General features: G+C 46.3%; 1 long non-coding RNA gene across 1 annotated transcript in view; it reads right to left on the bottom strand.

Moving 5' to 3' along the window:
• The window catches only part of LOC116668894, a 114,215-nt gene extending 105,293 nt beyond the window's left edge, over positions 1 to 8,922 (bottom strand). Inside the window, exons 1-2 of the long non-coding RNA XR_004326127.1 lie at positions 8,379 to 8,922; positions 2,921 to 3,051 (exon numbers count right to left, since the gene is read on the bottom strand). This is a non-coding gene — a long non-coding RNA (uncharacterized LOC116668894). The remainder of the gene's footprint in view (positions 1 to 2,920; positions 3,052 to 8,378) is intronic.
• Between the last annotated feature and the right edge of the window lie 202 nt (positions 8,923 to 9,124).

The following is a 9,124-nucleotide window of genomic DNA, read 5'->3' on the forward strand; positions in this document are numbered from 1 at the left end:
TGGCACACCAGGCAAGAAGAATCCTTGGGTTGTGTCCAGGACAGTGCCGGGATGGGCACAGCCAGGGGACAAAATTCCTCGAGAAATTCCTTGACAGTGTTCACATGGCAGCTCCAGCCTGCTATGCGGTAGTGCTCAGTGAAGACCAGTTGGTTGTTGGAATAAAAAAAACTACGTCTTAGGCATTGGCCCTTCATGCTTTAAACCCATCTGTACCACTTAATCTACACCATTTTACACACTGCTCCCTTATCGACTTCTCCCACCATCAGTCAGTCAGTCCAGGCTGCTGTGACAAAGTACCACAGACTGACAGACAGAAATTTCTCACAGTTCCGGAGGCTGGAAGTCAGGATGCTAGCCTGGCTGGGTCTGATGAGAGCTCTCTTCTTGGTTTGCACACGGCTCTGTCTTCACATGGCGGGGGGGGGGGGGGAGGTGAGTAAGTGCTCTCGTTTGTTTTCTTATAAGGACACTAATGTCACCAGCAGGGCCCCCCTTCAAGACCTAATTACCCACCAGGGGCTTAGGGTTTTGGCACCGGACTCCGGGAGGGCGCAAGCAAGCATTCCACTGCCTCCTTCTCCCTTTCTCTTTCTCCACAATTCCAGTCAGGGGCTTTGCTGCCTCCTTTGGCCAACAACTAATTTTGGATTAAACATCTCCATTTAGACTATGACATCCCCTCCACACTGATATTCAACCTCTGGCTTTGCCTAAGGCTCAATGAGACCAAGAAGTCAGACTTGGGGGATCAGGCAGCCTGGCCTTGCAGTAGCTGTGTCATAAATGTTTGTTAAACAAAAGAACGCCAGGGTCAGTTCATTGTGTTTCACTTTGGATGAGAAGAGCTGAAATCCTTAAATAAAATACATCTGGAATTATTTTGCTAGTAGATAACAGACTACCGTTTATTTCCAGAGATCCATCTAAAGGAAATACGACACGGCTATGTTATTCACAAAGAAACAAGACGCAGATAGATTAGATACAGATGAAGAGGTGGGCACGTGTATACACATATTATATATATTGCTTTCAGACAAAACAGTTCTACAAACTTCTGAGGTGTATGACCATATAAATGAATCAAACATGTCTCATCAAAGCATCTGAAGGATCTATAATTTCTAAAATACAAAACATCTCCGAAGCTCTACTATTGACTTCATGGATCGCCTCAATGATTATCTTCTAATCCAGTGCAAGAGGCTGGTTAGTGTTTCAGCGTGAAATGTAATTTCCAATTAACCTGGGTCTCACACCTGAGGACCTTGCTGGGCGTCAGTAGGTTGAATACATGAATAATAAGTGTATGAGGACTATGTTCTTGTTGGCCTTTTAGGCAGGCTGTGAAACCCCTTCAGCGGACATTTTCCCACTTTGGGACTGGGAAGGGGCAGATGCCTCTGCACGGGAGGGAAAAGCACTCTGATGAAGCAGCCATCAGTGCACGTACAGAACGTCTGAAAAGGAAACTAACATGAATTCCTCATTTGCCGTGTGACAAGTGCGTCACACCCACCATCTCTTTCTGGTTCACATCAACCACTGAGTAGGCAGCACAGCCCCTCTTCTATAGATGAGGGAGATGGGCTGATCGTGAGGAAATTACCTACCACTTAGGTTACAGCAGTGGAATGGCTAATCTTGGGCTTGAATCAACCCATCTGTCTGATTCCAAGGCTCATGCTCTTCAACTCCATGCTGACTCTTATTGTCTGTTCTCTGCCTACCCTCCCCCCAACCCCGCCCACAGATTACGTAGGACAGCAGAGCTTCCTAGACCAGAATGACCTGTTTTCCAGGAAGCCTCCCCACAGGGGAAAGTCAGAGCTCTTTCTCACACTCCTTATCTTGTTAACCCAAGAATGGAGAAGCTGAAGTGGTGGGTCAGGATCCCCGTTCATTCTCACCCCTCTCTAGGCAGCAAGCAGTCAGCATTGACACTATGATTAGTTGGAGAGGATAACTGTATTTAAGAACCCGGGTGTGACCCCCGTCAGGGCGATCAAAGGCAGCCTTTGTGATTTAATGCTGTTCCAAAATAGTCAAGGGAGTGGCCCCTAATTAAGGAGTGAAACTCTAAGCACCCAAGAAAGAACCAACCAACAATCATGAGACCTTTGAGGTTAACACAGCAGTTTTCCTGCCTGACCTCATTTTCAGAAAAGAAATCACCGTTTGTTAAGGCTTCCCGTGTTTCCAGCACCATGAGGGGCACTTCATACCTGCTGTCTCAGGGACGAACAGAATAGCAGGTCGATGTCAGTGCCCTGTCTCACCGCCCATGATGCTGAGGCCAGGGAGCAGGGCGATGTGCCTGCTCCTCCTCGCCACTCGCTGCCCAGCATCAGCCTCGTGCCAGCTGCCCAGAGCTGCCGACTCTCATCCGTCCCTTCCTCAACTTGTTTCTAATTCTAGAACCGACTGGATGAAAGCACGCCAGTTCCCAAAAGCGAAAAACTGAGCTTACGTCTCACAAGTCTGTTTTGTTTCAACATGATTGGAATTATCCTAAAACTGAGAAACTACCTAGGAACAGTTGGGCATATTTCAGAGACAAGGTTCCAGTGTGGAAATCAAACGTGAATGGCTGTCGTGAATCTGGGAAGCGATGCACAATCTGGAAAAAAACTGCTTCCTTTCTAAGAGATCCAGGCCAAACATGAAGGCAGGAGAGGGGAAGGGAGTTAGCTACTCAAAACAGACACAATGTGTAAGATGCAAAAGCACGCACTACACCTGGAGGCTGTTAGGAACAAGGCGAGGGGGAAGGGATTGTAGTCCTCGGCTGATTTTAGGGACGCAAGGAACCATCCCACATTCCCCCGTAACGTCCTTCCAGCCTCACAGTCACAGGTGCAGGACAGGGCTCCAGTGAGGAGAACACACGTGTGTGGTCAAAAACAAGACTGACCTCGAGTGAGCCGGGTCAAGGTGCCAGTCTGCAGTCTACCAGTTGGGTGGACGTCTGTGAAGGAAGCAGCCTCCTTCAGTCCTCACTCAGCATCAGCCCCACACTGCCTCTTCCATGAGGTTGTCATGACACTGAGACACAAACCAAAGAGGATACACAATCACTAATCATCCAAATGAAGGCAAAGTAGGTTTTTTTCCCCAAGGAGTTCACCAAGCTCTGCAATGAAAGCTCTGATTTTTAAAAGACTTGAACAATTGATGGCACAAACACACACAATAGAACAAGGTCAAGAAAGCTTAGGAGAAACCAAGAAAGTTTTTTGTGTATTTTTTTTTTTTGAGAAAACTATTCTGGCCTAAGAATAAAGGATTTAAGTTTTGCAATAAGATAAACAAAAATGAAGAACGGCTGGGTTGGCTTGGGCAGGGGACATAGTGTCAGAAGTGACTATGTAAAAGCAGAATGAGTCAGAGTCAGCGCTGGCCCTTTGTCACTAAAACCGTTAAAGAAAACTAGACGTTTACCAGTCAGAAATGGTGCCAGGGGATTCCCACATTGTGTGAGATGTTAAGGCAGGTAACTTGAACTTGTCCTCTCATAGTAAGAGTTGATGAAAGGCCCCAAAGTAAGGCAGGATCCATGTCAAAAAGTTTAGGGAAAAAAAAAAACAACTCAAGTTTACGTTAAATATATAGTTGGATTAATAACATTCTTCACGATACTGAGACATGGTCACTGGAGGAGGATGTGGTACAACGCAGGGCAGAAAAAAAAAAAAAGCAAGATATGCCATCATTAACTGGTTGTGGGATCCTGGGCAAGTCATTTCACCTAATTAGGATTTGGTCTCCTCATCTCTGGGAAGAGAGGGTTGGATTCTTCAGGGTAATCTTTAAAGTCACTCTGGCTCTCACAGTCTAGAATTCTTCTATTGCACAAAGGAGAGTTGGCCAGAAAACAGAACCTTTCCTTTGAAAGAAGAATTGTCTGTGTATTGAAGAAAGATAACCTTAAAATTGGAGCAACAAAGAGGTTATCAAATCTGTCTTTGTAAACAAAGAATTGGGCATGGGGGAAAATAAAACCAAGCTAAAAAGAGAGTCATTTATAGCTTTATTACCACACAGCAGAAGCAGATCGTGGTAACTTTCGTTCCTTTTGATGCTGTCTTCAAAATGACAAAACCCCAGATTACAGAGTGCTTTATACCCACACCTTCTTAAAAATATTACAAGATTCCTTTCTTAACCATTGTCTTTTCATTTAAGACTCTGACCTCCCTACCTATGTTCGCCCCAAAGTTTGATTTCTCCTCTCTGGGCTGCTCATTCCTTCTTTCCAAAATGCTCTTTTATAAAAGTCTGAGTCCTGCTTTGTATCTTAACACGTTTGCCAGTACATTTCTGCTCTTCCATGAGATGGACACTCCTTTCCAGGCACATCCGAAACTCTAGTTTCCTTCTTTCACACAGCCTTTGAGGGAAAAGTCCATGACAGTCCGAGGACTCATTGTCCAGATCAGGGGACGGCCACTCTGGGAAGTGATGACTCCTTCCCCCCTCCCCCAGCCCTAGACACGCACTGCCCTTTAGCTTCTAGAAATCAGGTGACTTCTCCTGACATGAGTTTACTTTCGGACAGGTAACCCAGTGCAAAGTTTGGACAGGACACAGAATAGCTAAGCAAGGAGTAAAGGTCTACCACTGAATTCCTTAGTGGTGGTACGGGAGCATCAAGGGTAGAGGGGATGACAAAGGAAAGAAAGCTCACTTCTGCTAGATACTACTATGTGCCAAGCATTGTGTGAAGCACCTTAAAGTCATTATTCTATATTCTAGTCGCTCTGAAGTCATTATTCCATTGAATCAGCATAACCCAGCAACTATCGTATGTGAACATGGCGTTCGGAACTTTAAAGTCTTTATCCGCTGACTCATCACAATGCCCATTTCAAATCAACAACAACAAAAAAAACGGCACCATGGAAGCCATTTCACTATTTACCATATGCTGATAACTGGCTACAGGAAGACTTAAATTCGAATCTTTCAACCTCATGTCCAGGGTCCTTTTCTTCTATCTGAGCTCCCTCCAAATTAGAGCATTAAAAGGCAGGCAAGCTGCCGGCAGAGCTGGAGTGAAGAAGGGGGCAAGTGGTTAGGGGCTGGGGCCGGGGTGAAGGTCCCCATGCACATGGCCCAGGGGCTGCAGACGGGGGGTGCACCAGGCTTTCTTATCAGTGCATCCAGAAAAGGGCCAGGGGGAAGGGGGAGGCGTGGAGCCTGGAAGCCAGCAGTGGAGGCACATCAAAAAAGGAGCGAGGCTCTGTCTTTGCTATGGTACATGAGCTCAATGGGTAGGCAATGTACTCAGAGTCAAGATGTGGAAAGATCACCCCGGCAGTGGTATTTGCCCTGGAACATCCCTTCCCTCCTGCCCAAGCCAGAGTGGCGGGGCAGAGCGGCTGTGTGTGGTGTCGCCACTCCAGCGAGCAGCACCTGCTTCATTCTCTGTGCCTAATGAGACGGCAGAGGGAAGCGCAACACTCGGCCGTAAACAGTAATCAACCCCGATCCATCAGGAGGCAAATTACGCGTTTGTGTGCACTGGAAGGGCTCAAAGCGCACTCCTGAGGGTGGTGGTGTGAAACATGCTCGGCCCAGCGGACATAAGAACATCCCAAGAACTAAGTTCACACCAGAAAAAAAAAAAAAAACCCTGATATTTTTGTGACCTAAACATACCCCAGGCACTTTAAATACAATATGGTTAATCTACCTCCGTGACCGGCATGTGTGGCAGTTGACCAAATCCATTTTATAGTAGAGAGAAGCTCTGATGGGGTTGCTGCCACACACAACTCTAGGGGGCGCTGTTTTCTTTGTGGTCTATGTGAACGGCATCCCCTGAGGTTGGGGCAGTGAACAGCCAGCAGAGCTGTGCCTGGTGGCCCAGCTCAAAAAGGTCAAGTCACTCGCTCTAGATCATAAATACATTCAGGAATTGGCGCTCCTGTAATCTGAACCCAAGTCTTCCAGACTTCAAGGTCCATAAATGTGTTCTTCTCTAAGATATCAGAAATTCATTTTGAAATGGCAGAAAGGAAGGTGGGGGTTGGGTGGAGGTCTACTTTTCGTAGCTGCTTTTCCTTGGGGGTCTGTCTTCAGAGTTTTCAAGACGAAAGTGAGCATTCAGTCCAGGACTCCCAAGTGGGGATGCTGGCAAACAGTACATACAAGCCTATGAGTTTTAAGGAGGACTCACCCAGGCATTTCAGTGGGGTATCGGCCCTTTGTGTTTGGAATTGCTCAGCTCTGAGTTCAGGAGTCATTTCTGGTGATGGATCAGGGGGATGAGGGGACTTGGGAAAGATTTAGGAAAGCTTATGAATACTCATTTATAAACACTGATCAGACTTGGAGGAGGAGAGAGCTGCGAAGAGCCTTCTAAAGGATGTGTCTGGATCTGTATCCTGCATGGAAGTAGGAAAAGTAATTCAAGTGATGCTAGAGACTGGAAGGCCCCCGTGCTCTGTGCCGGAAGGCAGCGCAGCACAGCTGTGGGCATGCGCTGTGCAGGGTGCTGGGGGAAGTGCGGCGCTGAGACCGCCCTCCCAGGAGTTAACGACTTAGCATAGAGTATGGAGGTGAACTCCAGGAGGGGACATTAGGAAAAGTGGCATGAGGAGGTGGCATCGGTACTGAGCTTTCATTCAGTATCCTCAGTCCCTGAGGTTACAATGGTAAACAGGTAGGGGAAAGCTCTCCTTCCAGTGTGGAAGCCGCAGGGTCCTTACAAGTGGAAGAGCACGTCCAAAGAGAGAGAACAGAGAAATGGCAGCATGAGAAGAAACTTGCCCCAACGTGGCGGGCTTTCAATATGGAGGAGGATGACCACCAGTCAAGGAAAGTGGGCGTGGGCGGCCTCTGGAAGCTGAAAGAGGCAAGGAACCAGACTCCCCTAGGGCCTCCAGGAGGAACACAGCCCTACTCCAACCTTAATTTTAGTCCATTTCAGACTTCTGACCTACAGGACAGTTAGATAATGAATTTGCATTGTTTTAAGCCATTAGGCTTACGGAAATGTACTATAGCAGCAGGAGAAATCTAATACACACTGCACTTAATGCTGGCTGTCATTGCCATTAGTATTGGATAAAGCTCCAAAATAAAGAAGGTAGGGGAGAAGAAAGGAGACAGAAAAGAGAGAAATTAATTCTTGTTGGGAGTGAGAGATTCCTATTGAGAAGTGATGAAAAAGTGTAGGGTGTATTTGGAAAGCAGCCAATGATGGCCTGTGCCTTGATCAGGCCATACCTGAAGCAGGAATTATAGAGATGGAAAAGTGAAAGGCCTTCAGTGCCAAGCTAAAGTATGTATTCAGTGGAATGATATTCCAGGTACTCTGTGCCCATCATGGTTTCCATCTTTCCACCATCCCATCCTTCCCCTTTGGAAAATAATCTTGAATAATTTTTGTGTTTTCAAAGAAAGCATAGGAAATCAAGAATAGAATTTCTGGAGAGAGAGTTCTGAGGAAGTCTGGTATCAGGAATGGGGACCATTCAAGTCTACATAAAGGTGTGTGAGGTCCTTCTCAGGTTACAACAGAACAATGGCTTCCCTTATGGGGAAGGTGGACTCTGGATAAAAGATGTAAAGTGTCCCTGTAGCTCGCCAGCAAGAACTGACTATCACTTCTCTCGTCAATGTCATCTGTGGAATGGGTCCGCTTTTCTTGCAGACTGCTAAGACGATCAAAGGAGGTGACAGGAGTGAAAGAACTCTGTGAGCAGGAAAAGCACAATACATCTGCCATCAGCCTTCATCAGTCCCCAGGCTGCCGACAGCACCGAAAGGGAACGTGTCAGTCTACCCTGAGAGTTCAGGGCTGTCTGGTTTCAGGTTTGATCACACACACACACACACACACACACACACATCTCTGTCAGAATCCTTCCCTTCATTTTGCGCTCTCCTAATTTTTTCTATTCCCCTTCTAATCAGCTGAACCCTTTGATCACTATTTTGCCTCCTTGTTAAACAGATCCCTGAAGTGTACTTATTTGCAAACTGGTTTTACAACCCAAATTGCTCCTGCATAATGTACAAGCCTGTCAACGAAAGCTGCTGGGAGTGGCGATAATATTCACCAAAGAACTTATCAACAGAGGCAAGGCTGTTCTTTGAAAGCAGGAAGTTTTCCTGGAATATATATTCATCTTGGATTTTATTCCTATTTCATGACAGAGAAGTAGCACCAAAGTGTTTAAAGGTGATTAATTTCACTGGTTACACACTAATAATAATTTCATAATTAATCCACAAGATAACTGTCCCTAAAATTATCTGTTCCCAGTAAGTTCCAAGGTTGTGATTTTTATTGAGTTCCTCTTCCCTTTATAGGACCTCATATTGAGGTTTGAGTTGGCTCTTCGTAGACAATAAAAACCCACCTTGCTTCCATCTTGAAACTGCTTCTGCCACATGTAAACGAAGGGCTTTCCTTTCAAACTCTGCCTCCTCTCTTTCCCAGTCTGGAGCCCTGGGCAGATGGCATGTTGACCCACTCCCAGCAGGACCAAGCAGATGGACTGTCAGAGAGGGAAAGAGAGAAAGCCAAAAGCTAGCACAGAACCTGCCCATGTGGGCGGGACACACATTGGAAAACTAACCTGTTGCAGAGATGAATTCTGGAAGCACATCCCGGCAGGGGAATGGCTGCCCCCAGAGGATGTGGGCACACAGGGGAGTTTAATGACATCCCGGGCATCTGCACCTGACACTGGACTTCTGAGATGGATGGAGCTCAGCACTGAGCATCCGAACAGAAGGAGTCTGTCCCGGCACGGTCAACCATTTGCAGGGAGTTGTCCGGTTTTCCTCTGTTCTCACCCTCTGGGCACATCCTCCTGCTCCCCTTCAGATAAATACTGCTCTCTTCTCTACCAAAAGTTGGGGATTTGCAGATACAAACTACTACATATAAAACAGATAAACAACAAGGTCCTACCGTAGAGGACAGGGAACTATATTCAATATCTTGTAGTGACCTATAATGAAAAGGAATGTGTGTGTGTGAAAGTGAATCACCATGCTGTGTATCAGAGACTAACACAACTTGTACATCAACTATACTTCCATTAAAAATTTTTTTTAATTTAAATAAAGTTGCCCTGAGAAGATGAACTTTATCAGTTAT

This window comes from Camelus ferus, chromosome 15 (genome assembly GCF_009834535.1).
Source record: "Camelus ferus isolate YT-003-E chromosome 15, BCGSAC_Cfer_1.0, whole genome shotgun sequence".
NCBI lineage: Eukaryota > Metazoa > Chordata > Mammalia > Artiodactyla > Camelidae > Camelus > Camelus ferus.